Source organism: Hevea brasiliensis, chromosome 7 (genome assembly GCF_030052815.1).
Source record: "Hevea brasiliensis isolate MT/VB/25A 57/8 chromosome 7, ASM3005281v1, whole genome shotgun sequence".
NCBI classification, from domain to species: Eukaryota; Viridiplantae; Streptophyta; class Magnoliopsida; order Malpighiales; family Euphorbiaceae; genus Hevea; species Hevea brasiliensis.
Window position 1 is genome coordinate 73,267,292 of NC_079499.1, and position 17,654 is coordinate 73,284,945.

The window sequence follows — 17,654 nt, forward strand, 5'->3', positions numbered from 1 at the left end:
CATGTCAGGGTTCATTCTTCTCAGCTTCTGTTTCACTGGAATTGTCCCAGGAATCAGAGGGATCTTGTGCGTTACTATTTAAGGGTCTAGTCCCGACATGTCATCATAGCTCCACGAGAATACATCCAGGAATTTCTTGAGCAAACTGACCATACTTTCTAATTCTCTGCTATTCATGACCTTAAGTTCCCTCTTTATTTCCTCAGACCCCAGATTTATGGTGTGCTTTTCATCCTCACAAGGCACCAGGGAAGGTTCATCTCTTTCACCCCATTCTTCTACTAGTTCTTCTTTAGAATCACTTAAAACAATGGCAGTTATGGGAGTTTCAAAGTTAACATAAGGAAATTCTGAGTCAATTGAGTTATTAGGTGTGAATTAGTCAATGGTCCTAAAGAAATAAAAGTGGAGCATATTAAAAATGGATTTTGATGGCAAAAAGAAAAGAGAATTGGACACGAAATGTGCTTAGTAATTCATTAATACTTTACCCATAAAAAAACGTCCATTTACAGCACTACACTTGTCACCATGGACAAAATTATCAAATGTTGATAACAAAATATACTTTACTCGAGATTGAGCATAGGAATGTCTTCTGCTTCCCAATTATCTAGATCTTACCCCTCAGTGATTGGAGATATCAGTGCCTCGGACAGGGAGTCAAGTTGTACGAAAGAAATGAAAGTGGAGCATATTAAAAATGGATTTTGATGGCAAAAAGAAAAGAGAATTGGACACGAAATGTGCTTAGTAATTCATTAATACTTTACCCATAAAAAAACGTCCATTTACAGCACTACACTTGTCACCATGGACAAAATTATCAAATGTTGATAACAAAATATACTTTACTCGAGATTGAGCATAGGAATGTCTTCTGCTTCCCAATTATCTAGATCTTGCCCCTCAGTGATTGGCGATATCAGTGCCTCGGACAGGGAGTCAAGTTGTACGACATCAATGGAGGGTTCTTCAGGAAATTCTTCACCTTCTTCTAGATTCTGAATGATTGGCTTCGTGAAAACATCTGTGATTTTCGGGACGACTTTCATTTTCCCAACTCTCCGGTCAAACCTTTGATCCCGGACTATGTTCCTCATCCAGAATCTCCCATCCATGAGTGCATCTTCCTCATATCCCAAGCCAAAATGACCAACCTTCTGAATAGTTGGTATTGGTTCAACAATTCCCTGCAATGCAGCGCCCAATCCCTTGCCCTCCTCATAGCTGCTTTTCAACATTACCTTCATAACCATAGCTGTAGCCCCTTCATCCCTTGGGGTAGTTCCTTGTAACTCCAGTGCTTGGAAAGAGCTTTTCAAGGACCTTTCAGTTGTTTCCACATAAGGAACCGATTGGGGCTTGGTGACTAGCATGGCTTCCTCCCCTCTTTCTGTGATGATTTTGTAGCCCATGATGTACTTAATCCTCTGATGCAGAGTTGAAGGCACGACGTTTGCCGAATGGATCCAGGGTCTCCGCAGCAACATGGTGTATGCCGGCTCGATATCCATCACTTGGAAAGTGACATTGAAAGTGCATGCCCTAATCTGCAGCGGCAAATTGATGTCCCCAAGTACCTCTCTTTTCATACCATCAAAGGCTCTTACTAATATGGCACTTTGGTGAATGGCTAATGGGTCCACAGGTAATCTCGCCAAGGTGGCATTAGGCAAGACATTGAGGGCAGATCCATTATTGATCAAAACTTTGGCAACTATGCACCCTTTGCATTTGACTGTCGCATGCAGAGCTTTGGTGTGCTTCAAGCTAGCCGAATCTATCTCATCTTTCAAAAAAGTGACAAAACTGGATGCCTGAATTTGCCCCACTATTTTCTCAAATTGCCCCAATGTGATATCGGGGTTCACAAAGGCCTGGTCCAGAACCTTTTGCAAGGCTTAGCAATGCACTTCCGAGTTTAGGATTAGCGACAGCAATGAAATTCGAGCAGGCATCTTTTTTAGGTGCTCAATAACGTCATACTCACCCTGCTTCATTATTTGTAGCAGCAGTTCTTCCTCTTCTCTGAGTTCAGTAGGTTTCCCTTTCTCAACTCTCATAGCCCCATCCTCCATGTATTCTTGTGGCTCTCCCATTTTTACTTTCCCCTTCTTCTTTTCTCTCTCATCATTTCCATAACATCGCCCACTCTGAGTTATAAATTCTACTTCCTGATCTTATGGGAGGGAGTCACTAGTCGTGATAGGTTTTGGGTTTGATTGGGGAGTAGCATTGTTGGAGGTTCCGGCATAAGTCATTTTAAAGTGCTCGTGAGAAGCAAAGAATGGCTTAGGAGGGTTTATGGGTTGAATATGTGTATAGTTGAGGGTAGGAGCTGAAGTGCTGCTGGATGCCTCCTGAGTAAAGACTTGGAGATTGTAGTTCCAAGGCACTGCATGGGTGTTTGTGATGGGAATTGAGGCGGGGTACGGATGATTGTTATTCGTGGTGTTGGTGTTGGTATGCCGGGAGCAGAAAAGATTAATCTTGGGTTAGGGGTAGAGGCATCTTGGACGAACCTGGCTGTATTCACTTCGCCCTCCATTCTTGGCCTCCACTGGCATCTCAAAGTTTTGAGTGACAGCATTCTCCGGACATCCTGTCGGAATTCCTCACAATTTTGTAGCTCATGGTCAGCCGCTTCTCCGTGGTAGGGGCATCCTATATCACTTTCTGACCTGGATGCCTGAGGGCAGAGGTAACCCTCTCTTACTGCCATTGTAAATATTTCCCTGAAATGAGGAATCAATTGATCTACCTCCAAAATTGATCTTTCATCCTCGGGCTCTATCATATTCACACCATTGCCTGTACCATGATTGGGCAAAGGGTTTAACATGACATTGGGAAGAGAGCTATGTCCCTCAATTTTTAACCACCCATTTCTGATTAGAGCCTATACTCTTCCCCGAAGAGCTCCACAGTTGTCGGTTGAGTGCCCTAATGCCCTTCCATGATATTCACATCGGGCATTAGCGTCATAGCGCCTAGGATATAGTGGCTGAATCGGGTCAAGAGGGATAGGTACTATTTGATTTATACCAAGTAGGTACCGGTATATTTCACTGAGTGGAAGGGAGAGAGGTGGATCGGGATTCCTTTGTGGTCTCGGGTTGGTTTGGGGAGGAGGTGGTCTTAATTGGTTCGGTTGGGCGGGCGGTTTGTGATTGTAAGCTGCTTGCGGTGGATATTATGGGCGAAGGTAAGAATAATTTGGGAAAGGGGGCAGAATGTTTGCTATTGTCGGGCCTTGAGTAGGAGGGCACAGCCGAAAATTATTCTGAGAGAATGGAGGTTGGGTTTGTCGGGTGATGGAGTGCACATCACCTTCTTTCTTCTTTCCAAAACTGGCTGTCTTCTTTGCAGAGTTCTCAGTCAACTCCTGCAGTCTCCCTAACCTAAGGTTAGCTTCAATTCTTTCGCCAGCTTGAATGATGTTTGAAAAGCTATTGGAGATGTTTTCGATCATCAGATTGAAGTACGGAGCCTTCAATGTCTCAATGAACAAAGAGCAGAGTTCATTGTTAGTAATTAGAGGGTATACATCCGCTGCTTTCTCTCTCCATCTCTGGGCATACTCTTTAAAGCTTTCCCTCTCTCTTTGCACCAGATTTTGGAGGTCTCTTCTTGTGGGGGCAACATCACAGTTGAACTTGTATTGTTTCAAGAAAGCGTCGGCCAAATCTTTCCAGGAGTGTAGTTTGCTCCTATCTAGTTGTATGCACCACCTCAAAGCTGCCCCAAAGAGGCTTTCGTGAAAGAAATGGACCAGAAGCCTATCATATTCAGTGAGGGCGAACATCTTGGCTATGTAAATTACCAGATGGATGCGAGGATATGAATTTTTGGTATACTTGTCGAAGTCCGGAACTTTGAACTTTGGTGGCACCACCACATCTAGTACCAATCTCAGTGATGATACATCTATTGAGCCATACATATGTAGACCCTCCATAGCTCTTAATCTTTCCTCCAGAGTAGATAGCTTCTCATTTTCTCTTGCTCTATTTTCTCCTCCTACTGCATGAGCTATTCCCCCAGTTGGGAAATAAGTGGCAAGGTGAACTGGAGGGATTGGTATGGAAGGGTGCAATTCGGCGTTTGAGACTGCCAGGTAATAAGAGAAAGGTAAGTCATTATTTAGGAGGGTTGGATTGACAGTAATTGTCAGATCCGGAATAGGAGGTTGAAAGGTAAAAGAGGTTGAAAATTGATGAGAATCGACCATTGTAGGGAGTGGGAGAGGTAATGGCAAATTTGGTTCGGATGTGGGTTTATTTTGGGACATTTCCTTCATCAGTTTCATCAGTTCTGAGACTTGGTCTCTTAATTCTGAAACTTATCCCTGTAGGTTCTGCACTTGTTCTTGGTCTTCCAGTATCTTCTTCACTCGAAACCTTATTAAGTACACTTGTCTTAGTGGAACTGCTTGCTTAGTCGGGTTTGCTTTGCTAGGAGCAATGTTGATTTCCTGTAGGAAGAATTTTACATCAATTTTAAATTCTGTTAGCATTAAAGGTCCTAACTGGACAAAGGATACGGGGGTAAATGACTGCCGAAATGGAGTCTGCAAAAGGCGAATTGTGTTAACTTTATCATGGCATCACTCGATAGTCCAACAGTGAATGACGGGATCATATACGTGTCCATGATACTTGTCCATGTGACGCATTTATCTTTTTGTATAACCTTAACGAGGATAGTTCCCACGGGAGTTACAATATTCATTTACATTTTGGTAAACAATAGGTCAAAATGATTCATTAATCAAATAGTTCATACATAGCGTCCTTTACAATTGCCTAGGCTCAAGGAGACTCTTTAAAATACAATGACATCTTTTGAGGTACTCATAGAGTCTTTTTTCTTGTCTGGCAGGGTTGAATGTCTTCAAGGTATATTCAGATTCTGGCAGGAGCTCTTGTTTCCCTTGTGCTATCATTCTTTCTAGCTAGTCAATATTTTCTCTCAGCTCTTGATGAAGGGTTGCTTGCCTTTCTTTTTCTTTTCTTTCTTTAGCACACTCTTTCAAAATGTCATTGATAAGCTGTGCCTGCTCCTTTAGTTCAAGCTTCTTCTTTTTGCTTTCTTGTTTATACTCTTCCATGAGTATCTCCTGGTATTCCAATTTCTCTTGTAATTTGCTATTCTGAACTCCTGCCTCTCTTATTGCACCTTGAAGCGAGGTCTTTTCTTTCTCTCACCGAGTTTCTTGTTCCTCAAATTCTGCCTTTTTAGTCATCGCTTCTTCCCTGAGCCTTTTGACCTCCTTTTTCAGGATTTGCTGTCAGTCTTCCAACTGCCTTATGTGTTCTTGTAGTTGCTGGTTCTCAGCGTTCAAACTTTGTAGAGGGCTGACCAACTTGGAGCTAACTTCTTCTGAAAGAAATTCCTGATGAGGTATGCTCCTTTCAAGTTCTGCTGGTTTGAAAACTAGATATCCCTGATCTCTGCTTGTTCTCCATCTGAGGTAATCTTCCATGGTACTTGGCCCTTTAGGCGATCGTTCCATCATGGTGACTTTTTCCTAGGACTTGCGAAATGATTTCAGTTCTTTCTCTCTGCCAGGTTCATGATAGAAATGAGCTTGATGAAGTACTTCAACATTGGGCAAAAGCTGGGTTGAATTGAATTGCCTCATTATCAAAGTTGGGATGTAACTTGTGTATTTGGTCAATTCGATCAAAGGTACTAAATGATTGTCCCTTGTACTGAACAAAATAGGCTGAACCACAATCCATAACTTCCTCCAGCACTAGTTGTGACTGTCGAAGCTTAGAATCTGCTCTTGCCATTGTAGTTCATTCTTTAGACTTACTACCAATCTAGCCATATTTTCGATGAGAGGCTGGTTGGGATACCAAGTTAATCCCTTAGTTTCCAAAGGACAAATGAGGCTGAGGATCCAAAGATGTAGCAATTGGGAACAGCACTTGATGGTTCCCTTACCTTGTTGTTGGTAATAGGTTAGAGTCAAAAGGGTCTTTGCATGGATTGCAGGTATTGGGTTGACATTTTGCTTCTTTATTGCCCAAAACATTTCTATGATGCTGTGAGTTATAACTCCCAAAGGTTCGGGAAACAAGATCAGGCCGTAAATCCCCAAAGCTAGTGTCAATGAAGCCTGTTCCCATTATTTGTTTTGAATGTACAGATCCAAATACTTCTTGATGTAAGTCCAATACCACCCATGTGTGCTTCCTTTGGTGGTTTCCTTTGCCTTTGCTTCCTCTGCAGAGATTCCAAGTATATGCGCAAACCGTTTCCAGGTCTGTCTATGTTCGAGATGTAGGTAAATCCGATTCTGCACCACGTAAGGGATCTCTAGCAGCGCTTGATATTCTTCCATAGTGGTAGTTGTATCAACATCATTGAAGGAGAACACCCCATACTTAGGATTCCAAGTTGATAGTATGGCCTTTAACGCTGGAACTCATACTTTAACCCGTATCAAGGTTGCAATCCTCCCATACTTCTCCTCAAACTTTTCCTTGACGTGATCGGGAAGTGATTTCCGACTGTTGGATAGATCTTCAAGACCAGTCATTCTAACTTCAACCTTGCTTGGATCCAATGGAGGTAATAGGCCAATGTCTGCCCCTGTGCCATCAATCTGTGGGAACTCTAAACTATGAAGCTATTTGGACCATTGTCTAGCACTCCATTCCTGCCTTGAAACTCTTTCAGTTGATTGACTCGAGGAGGCCATATTAAAGTTTCCGTTTACCCTTTACAAACTCCAATTTACAACTCCTGTGGAGAAAATTTGTTAGCAAAATAAATTCAGGTAATTTTGAATTATAGTGCTAGCGTGGAAATATCTATACACCTATCGAAGTAGGAAGGTGTTTAGATCATCCTAACAGTGTGATTCAAAATTACCCTTATGTTATTAAAAAAATTTAAAAATACAAACAGAGTAAGGTAAAATCAAGTATGTCCCTTTAGTCCTAAAATAGGGAGAGTTCTGATATCTAGTAAGTACTATCTAATTGGATAGTTCTATCTTACGAGGTAGCTTGCTATGGCTTTCAACTACTGTGATAGTTTAGCTCAAGGTTTAATTTTTTAAAACCACAAGTTCCCAAATTGTCCCTAATGTAAATAGTAGAGCCCCATTCCATCACCATGATACTAATGGGAGAATTCCATGAGTATCACAGTAGATGGAACAAGTTCCAATCTGAGCAGAAGTCTTCACGGATATTAACAGGGCAAAACCCATGGGTATCACTACATGACTCCCTCCTATTTCCTAAAAGGGTAAGAAAGCTCGGGTATAGGGCTGAAGTGTATGAGGACATTGTGTAAGTACTCAGTGTGTCAAGGGACACATTTACCTCTTCCCTGGATAGGGGGAGTTTTTTTTTAAACGAAGATTGCCGTAGGAATAAGACAACCAAAGTAAGCGAAATGGTTAAAAAGAACAATAACAATTAATATATCAAGACTTTCAAATTTTGTAAGTTAAACCCCCTAATTACGGTTTTAATTTATATGAGTATAAAATTAAATATGTTTTTGGACCTCTAAACCAGGGTTAAGGTAAAAAAAATAAAGTCCCTAGTGGAGTCACCAAGCTATCGCAATGGTTTTTGTGGTCGCCTGGACAAGTTCTCATCGAAGTGGGAAAAGTGAGAAGTTGCCACTTTAAATTTGAGGGAAATTAAAGAAAACCATTTGGAAAGGTAAATTAAAAAGAAACCACTTCAAAAAAAAAAAAATAGAGATTCTAGGTTCGAGGTCCATGTACAGGTGGGGAAGGTGTTAGGCACCCTTCCTCATCCCTCAATGAGGGTAAGCAGATTTAACATTGTGCTTCTTTATAAAGTAAAATTGGTAATTAGGGGGAGTGGGAGTGACGATGTTAATCCTTCATATGGATAAAAGGAATATTTGATATTTTACTATTCAGGACTACCTAAGAACATGAGTACATGAGATGACCCTTAGTGAGTAAGCGTTGTATAGTGGATTTTTGTTTAGGGGTTACTTTGTATATTGAAGTTGTGATATTTTAATTTGGATTTTAGCTAAAAGAATTCGGGTAAGAAATTTCTCCTGATTTCTCGATGTATTTTATTAAGAGTTTGAGCGTAGAGATTTCGGATAAGAACTCTCCTCCGATCCCCACATATTTTATTAAGATTTTGGCTGACAATCGGGTAAGAACTCTCTCCCGATTTCTTAAAGTATTTTGTTAACAATTTAAGTGAGAGATTTCGGATAAGAACTCTCCTCCGATCCCCACATATTTTATTAAGATTTTAGCCGAGAATCAGGTAAGAACTCTCCCCCAACCTCTTAAAGTATTCTGTTTAAAGCTTAAGTGAAGGATCTCAGATAAGAACTCTCCTCCGATCTCCACATTTTTTTTTTTATTTTGGCTGATAGTTGGGTAAGAACTCTACCCCGACCTCTTAATGTTGAGAATCTTAATTGAGAACTCGGGTAAGAACTCTCCCTCGGTCTCTTTAATTTATTGTGTTTAAACTGAGCTCGGGTAAGAATTCTCCCCTGATCTCTTAATATATTATGTTTTTTAAAATTAAACCGAGCTCGGGTAAGGACTCTCCCCTGTTCTCTTAATATATTATGCTTTTTTTTTTTTAAATTAAACCGAGCTCAGGTAAGGACTCTCCCCCCGAACTCCTAATGTGTTTGTGTTAAAAATTAAACTAAGTCTGGGTAAGAACTCTCCCCCGAACTCTTAATATGTTCATTAGAATGGAGTTTTGTAAGAACTTGGAACTAAGGATTCAAATAAAGGGTCCTTCTAGACCCCCCTTTTATGGGAATAGAGTACCGAAGACACAGGAAGTCCGGGAGAAGCTTTTCCTAACCTACGGGACCTTATAACTAGATAGTTGACGAAAGACCAAACTCTTTGTCAATCTTTCGCCTGATCATTTTATTAGAATTCTTCGATTAGCAATATCCAATCTCTTTTAGTCACTAGTCCAGGATCCAATCTCATCTTAATTCCCGATCTATTATATTTTTGCCTAGTTTCGTTCTGAGGCCTGATCTCATAACTTGTTTATTTGACCTATTCTTATTTCCAATCTATTCGACCTTTTGCTACACCTATCTTTTGTCATTTTTTATTCATTCAGGCCTGAAGCTCTCATGTTAAGATACTTCTACCTATATCCTTTAGATTGTCTACAAGTTGTCCATGACCTGAACGTCTATTCTCGAAGGAAATGAAAACTAAATGACGATAAATAGAATTTGCTAATAAAATAAGAGAAGACAATAGAAATAACTATTGGCCTAAGTAATCTATCTTGAGATGTAGTACGACTGGATATAAAAGAAATTTTAAAAGAAAGTTAGAGAAAGCCAAACAAGGCTATTTGACAAACTAACGGTTTAGATGCTTACCTGTAGGAAGTTGAGGAGACAAATGAGTTAACTCCGATATCCACAAGTCTTGTAGAGGTGAAAGTTGACGGCATAAGGGCTCAAACTTGCCCGACGTAATGGGAATAGGTTGGAACGAAGTTGCGATTGGAGAGTAATGTACTGATATTAGGGCGGTAAGGATGAAAACTGAACGAAGATGGCTTTACAGAGTAATGAACAGGCACTGAAAATGAAAATTTTAGGGTTCAAAGCTCCTTTGATGAAGATACTTAAGAAAACTAGTTTCTAAAGTTTCTCAACGCTATGAAAGTTCAAAATGGCAAAGTAGCAAAACTGAAACAAATTTCAGAGTCTTTCCACTATAATCACCACCACTTTTTTTTGTCTGTCCTTTCTACAGTATTACATATAGGTATTTATAGGGAACGGGTCCCCATAATGAAGGATCAGGATCTCACCAGGGGAGATGGAGGGTTTAGATTCAAAAGAACATAATATGATGTCTCAGAATTAAAGAGAATCAAAATGGAGGGTCGGGATTCCTTTCAGAATATCCGTCCTTTCTTCTCTTAATCCAACGGCTCAGGGTCTTGCCTTACAAGATGGATCCAAAGGCTGGGAATAAAAAGCGTCAAACCTATCGTCTACTTTTTTGATCCGAGGGCTCTAGATCCATCCTTACGATTGTGATCAATGGTGGAGATCGAGATGTACTGCCTTAACTGTTTTGGCATCTGGCTGCTAGGCGGGCATTTCTACAGATGAGGCGTGTGATGAGGATCTGATCAACCCTGTAACGCTTTAACTAACTCGGATCTAACAATGAAAGAAAGTTAATTGAAAGTTATTTAATCCCTCCGTGCTTTCCGATCTCTATTTTCTTTCGATCTCCCTATTATGACCTTCTCCTTTTCCTATCTCTCTCTTATATCGGGTCCCTTTTATTTCTCGATCTCTCTTATTTCGATCTTTCCTCCCCATCTAACTTACATTGGTCAAAGCAATAAATTCTTCAGTTACCGATGCATTCGCTTCGGGTTCTGTATGCAATAAATGCCAAGGCCCTATATTTATGCAGTAATAGGAAATCACCTTCACACTTCACTTTTCCCTTTTCAGTTTATTTTCAATGCACTCCTTCCCTGATTCTAACTTTTTTGGTAATAATCCTGATTATGATGGCCCTTTTGATCTTTTTCCGATTGTTTCCTTTGCCCCTCGCTTGAAAATTTATGACCTCGGAGATCGGAGAGCTATGAGAATGTTACCTAATGACAGTGAGGGAACTAGACTAATTTACTGATCAAGATCGAAAGTGACGGCCTTGTCGATCTCGAGTTAGTCTATCGATATAATCGATAGACCGATCTCAGACAAGAGGACTACTAATTTCAATCTTAATGTCGGTGACCGCCTCTTGAAGTTCATTTGGCTCCGAACCATATCGAACGTCTCGACTATAGCTCGGTTCTGGTCAATGACATCAGCGATGACTCCGCTTAATATCATGAGAGTTATAGTCACCCTATCTAAGCTGCACATCTATCCATTGTTTGTGGCTGGCTTTCTGATTAAACACATCTTTTGATTCAGCCACAAGACTAGGCTTTGATGTAGGCCAGCCTTCTGGGCCTCGGATTAGTCTTAAGCTAGGTAGAATGTAGTGCTGATTTTTTGAGATCACCTAAATGATGTAATCTGATATTTTGATATCACCCAAATGATGTAATCCGATCATTTGAGATCGCCCAAATGATGTAATTCAATCTTTTGGAAATGAAATGAAATTTTTATTTGAATATTTTTGTTTTGTTATTACATTGGTTATTTTTCCAATCTCTGATAAGTGTATTTGATCTGATCCCTAGACGAATCACCATTCGGCGATCAATGAGTTTGGAAATTTATTCAATTTTGATGACCTTAATTAACTGATCTCCTTTATCTGGTTTTTATTATGTTTTTAGAACCTTCTTGCGATGTGTCGAGGAAGCAGCCAGTTCTACTAACCGATGCGTCGCTTAGGACTTCGCGAGCATTTAATGCTTAAATGAGTATAAATAGGGGAGAGGTGAGTCAGTTGTTTTCTTATATCATTTCAGAACTTCCCTAGCAATCTCAGCATTTTCTCTCATTTTCTCAAGTTTTCAGGCACCGATCACACTCTGGTAAGGGTTTTGATTCTTTTCTTGGTTAATTTCTTTTTATTTTTTGAAAATGAGCAGTGTCAAAGGTCAAAGAGCTGCAAACCCACCTTCCATCCATATTTTGCGGACCTCAGAGGAAGGCGATGTGACTGGGCCAAGCAGATTTCCCAATACAGCCATCATTCCAGTTACTGATCCGGCCATTAGACCGAGGCGAGGAGCATCTTTGAGAAGAGAAAACCTGCCAGTTGATGTTGCCTTCGACCCTGACAGAAGCCAATCTCCAATCTATAAGTCAAGAGTACAATCTGCGGATCGACTCTTTTGAGCTAATCAAATGCCATGGCAATCTTCGGGCCAATCACTTCTTTGATGAAGGTGATCTCATCATGGTATAAGTGAAGGAACGGAAGCATGAAAAACACAAGTTTATACCATTGAATTCAAAAATTTTCGCCTAGGGTCACATGCATCATGCAAGATTTATTTTTAACTATTTGATTTCAATGATAAACAACATATTAAAACTCTTTTAGTATGTTTTTGGATGTGCATTTTCCATTTAAGATTTTAAATTTAATCAGATTAATTTTAGAACCCTAGATTAAATCAAGAACGATTACACTAACCTCTTGATGCACTGCAGCGTATTTGCGCCTTTGAGATTCGTCTTCAGGACACCAAATGTTGTCCCTCTAGCTTGTCCACACCAAGAACACCTATGGCAGCCCTTGAACAGCTTCTAAAGCTTTTTCTATTAATTAGAAATTTAAGTTCTGCCTTTTAAGAGATTAGAGATGTAAATAGGACACTAGAAATAATTTCTAGTATTTTTAATTCAAAAGATTAATGGCTAATCTCTTTGAATTGATGAGAGATGAAGAGGAAGAGAGGGAGAGCTTCAAAATGGTGTGACAAAGGAGTGTGGCTGCTGGTTGTCTTTTATTTTTCTCATAACAACACTTATATAGCCAGGTTAACATATTAAACCCTTGCCACATGTCACCCTTTGATTAGCTCTAGGTTTAAGTAACCCAATCACATTGTGCCAAGTGTCAAACCTATATTTAATATTAATTTTAATCATCTTACATGATTAAAAGACATTTGGCAAGCTTATGTGTAATGCCATGTGTCACCATCTCATGGTGCCACATGTCACACTGCGAAATGACCAAAATGTCCATGTGTCTTAATTTTGAGTTCTCAACCCAAAATAATTATTTCTCTTCTTGTAATTAATTTATATCAAATATAAATTAATTAATTAATCTCTATTAATTAATTTCTCATTAATTAAATTCATATTTAAACACTTTAAATATAAATTTAACTTATAATATACATCCAATAATCTAGATTTGGTTTCAAGTCATGCTAGGGACTTTGCAATCTAATTGCAAACCAAACCTATTTAATTAATCAATTAAACTTTTTTAATTAATTAATTAAATCGTATTTAATTAGGTGACTACTTGTGTATGTGTGTGACTTACTAGGCTCATCACTAATTGGCAATGAGACATGGTATCAACTCTTAATATCATCAGAACTCTTTCTTACCATAAATGATTTCTCTAAATCATTTTATGCACCTCATAGGCCATAGTTAATACCTAGCATAGCATGCCATGGACACCTAATTAGTAGTAAGGTTTACCTTAAATGAACCTATAATCATATATTACCATGCACTAGAATCTCTCTGTTACAAAATCCCAACTCAAGCTGGAGTCATGATTTATGTCAAACTTCATTTGCTATGAATATTATGTTCTCTTTTAATTCCAGTTCTTGATTAAAAAGATTTTCTCATCAGAAACTCTTTTATGAATAAATCTATCTGTCCTGGCCAGGAACTTGAAACATCAAGAACAATTAAATGAACATAGGATTTTATCTCTATTTACTTAGAAGAACAGATTCCATCTTGATCAACACTTACCTCCATATATAACTAGTAGGAGCCAACACATGCCTATATACCCATACACAGTACAAGTATGAAAGCAGTATTAAACTCAAACTACTTATATACAAGATAACTGTGCTATCTCAGGTCTAAAGATTATATGCACTGATATGATTTATGACAAAACATTGACAAGAGTAAACTCCTTGTGCTTGTCATAAGTGTCACTGGTTCGGCCTACTTATCATTTATAAGTGCCTATCATGTTTGTCATATGGCATGAGACTCACCATTCCATCTTATTTATATCTCATATAAATAACTTGGGAACAAACATGAATACAATCTTTCTGGATAAGTCATGTCCTTATTATGAAGTATTCTTGATTGTGAACCTATTTATGATACTTTGTACTAAAAATAATGTCACTCATATTCTTAACAACTTAAGAATAATAGTTCTAACAAAATAACAAAGGACCTTTTCTATTACACATAAATATATTATGTAAACGGAAAAGTGGAAAAGCCTTTTATTAATGAAATATGTACAAGATACATACTAAATGATATGCTCTAGGGCATACTACTAACAATCTCCCACTAGCACTAGAGCCATTCATTACAATATCTTAGACCTATCTTCTCAAGATGTCAGTCTAGCTGAGTCTGTGACATAGGCTTAGTGAATGGATTAGCTGATGCTATTTTTTGCATGGCTACATCGCCTCGCCCAACTATTTCTCTGATAATGTGGTAATGCTTTTCTATGTGTTTGGATTTTTGGTGAGACCTTAGTTCCTTAGCCTGTATGACTGCTCCATTATTGTTACAGTGTAGTGGAACTGCTGACTCAATGGAAGGAACTACTGTAGTTCTGTCACAAACTTCTTTATCCAAACAGCTTCCTTTGCAAAGATCTCGATGCAAAGAATATACTCAGCCTCTGTAGTGGAATCTGCAGTCGTGCTCTGTTTGGAACTCTTTCAACTGACTGCACCCCCATTACAAATAAACATATATCCAGAGGTAGACTTTCTATCATCAATATCTGATTAGAAATCAGAATCAGTATAACCATCCAATTGCAAGTCTCCACCTCCATATATCAAGAATAAATCCTTAGTACTTCTCAAGTACTTAAAGATATTCTTGACAGCTATCCAGTGTTCCAAACCTGGATTGGATTGATACCTACTAATCAAACTAATAGCAGATGCGATATCCGGCCTAGTACACAACATTGCATACATTAAACTTCCAATAGCCGAAGCATATGGAATCCTGGCCATCTTATCTCTTTCTTCAGGTGTCTTTGGAGACATCTCTTTAGAAAGGTGGATACCATGTCTCCCTAGTAACAATCCTCTCTTGGAATCAAGCATGTTAAATCTCTTTAACACCTTTTCCAAATATAGACTTTGGGAAAAACCAATTATTCTTTTCACTCTATCTCTATAGATGTGAATCCCAAGAATATAGGTTGCCTCCCTTAAGTCTTTCATGGAGAATGTATTTGACAATCATATCTTTATAGTTGTCAACATACCTGTGTCATTACCCATCAACAGTATGTCATCCACATATAGGACAAGGAAAGTGATAGCACTGTCACTAACCTTCTTATATACACATGGCTCATCCTCATTTTTTATAAAACTAAAGGATTTAATGGCTTCATCAAAATGGATGTTTCAACTCCTCGAAGCTTGTTTCAATCCATAAATAGATCACTTTAGCTTGCATACCTTAGAACAATCTTGGGATTCAAAACCCCTAGGTTATTCCATGAAAATGTTTTCTTCAATATATCCATTGAGAAAAGCTGTTTTGACATCCATTTGCCAAATCTCATAATCATAGTATGCAGCTATTGCTAATAGAATCCTATTTGATTTAAGCATGGCAACAGGCGAAAAAGTCTCCTCATAGTCGATTCCTTGCCTTTGGCGAAACCCTTTCGCTACTAGCCTTGCCTTATAGGTCTCTACCTTTCCATCAGAACCAATTTTCTTCTTGAAAACCCATTTGTTCCCTATAGGTACAATACCTTTAGGTGGGTCAACAAGATCCCAAACTTGATTCTTATACATGGAATTGATTTCAGATTTCATAGCATCAATCCATTTTAAAGAGTCTATATCTGATATAGCTTCTTCATAGGTAAGTGGATCATCTCTATGATCTAATTCTTCATGAGTAGACAACTCTTATTCTTCTTCATGAAGGAAACCATATCTCACTGGTGGGTGAGATACCCTGGTTATTCTACGAGGAACAACTGTAGATGTTTCATCAACGGGTATAGGTTGACTAGATGGATCTATATCTATCTGATCTATTGATTGGTCAGAATTCTGCAATTCCAACTCTATTTGCCTTCCTTTGCCTCTTTCTTGAACAAACTGTTGTTCAAGAAATGTGGCATCTCTACTAATCACAACCTTTTGTGAAGTAGGCAAATAAAAATAATATCCAAAACTATCTTTTGGATATCCAATAAATCAACATTTTTCTGATCTGGTTTCCAATTTATCAGTGTTCAGCTTTTTGATATAAGCTGGACAACCCCAAATCTTAACATGCTTAAGACTTGGTTTTCTTCCATGCCATATCTCATAAGGTGAAGAAGAAACTGATTTTGATGGAATCCTATTTAGAATATACAAAGCTGATTCTAAGGCAAATCCCCAAAAGGAGATTGGCATATCAGTATAGCTCATCATACTACGTACCATATCCAATAGGGTACGATTTCTCCTTTCAGATACACCATTCAGCTGTGGCGTTCCTGGAGGAGTCAGCTGGGAAACAATGCCGTGCTCTCTCAAGTATTCATCAAATTCAGTACTCAAATATTCACCCCCACGATCTGATCGAAGAGCTTTAATACTCTTTCCTGTTTGATTTTCTACTTCATATTTAAATTCTTTGAACTTTTCAAAGGATTCATGTTTGTATTTCATCAAATACAAATACCCAAACCTTGATTTATCATCAGTAAAGATAATAAAATAATAAAAACTGCCTCTAGCCATTTCCTTAAATGGATCACATACATCACTATGTATTAGCTCCAAAATATTTTCAGCTCTTAGCCCTTATCCAACAAAGGGTGATCTAGTCATTTTGCCTTGAAGGCAAGATTCATAAGTAGGAGTAGGCTCAGAGCCCAATGAGGATAAAATTCCCATTTTCTCCAATTTTGCAATCCTATCTTCTGCAACATGACATAACCTTAAGTGCCAAATATATTTTGAACTTGAGTTGGTTTTCACCATGGCATTGCATTCTTTTAGATCACTTGCATTCAATTTGTGTTTGTCATTATTATCCAAATAATAAAGACCATCATTCATATAAACCGAACCAATATATTTATTTCCAAAATAAATATTGCAAACATCATCTGTGAACTGAAATTCATAGCCATTTCTAGTCAAATTAGATATAGAAATGATGTTCTTAAAAGCATCAGGTACATATAAAATATTATCCAAACACAAAACATATCAAACATGTAAAAAGATTTAGGTCCTATGGCAAAAGCTTTAACAGTTGAGCCATTGCCAATCCGGACTCTAACATCTTGAGAACGCAAGCTGCTGCTACTTGCTAGTTCCTGCATGTCATTAGAAATGTGAGAATTGGCACCAGTATCTAAAACCCAAGTTGTAGATGAACTATGAGTATCATTAGAATCTAAATAACAAGATATGGACAAACCTTCCGAAAGTGTATCCTTCTTGTCCTTCAGAGAAGCAAGATACTCTGGGCAGTTCCTTTTCCAGTGCCCATCTTTCTGGCAGTGGAAACACTTTCCTTTGCCTCCTTCAGCTTTAGTCTTCCCTTTCTTTTTATCTATTTTCTTAGAAGGACCAGGAATCTGAGGTTTCTTTTTCTTATTGCCCTTCTTCTTGTTGGACTTTCCAGTAGAAGAAGATGCAATCAAAGCTACCTCTTTTCCTTTATTGCCCGGCATATTCTTTTGGGCAATAACTAGCATGTTGAGTAAACCAGCTAAGGTGCATTCCTGTTGAGTCATAAGGAAATTTGTCACAAAATTCAAAAAAGACTCGGGAAGGGACTGAAGGATCAAATCCGTCTGTAGTTGGAAATCCATGTTGAAGTCAAGATGTTCCAGCTGCTCAATCAGCCGAATCATCTTGTGGACATGATCCTCAACATTCTGTCCCTTAGACATCCTCATGCGGAACAGC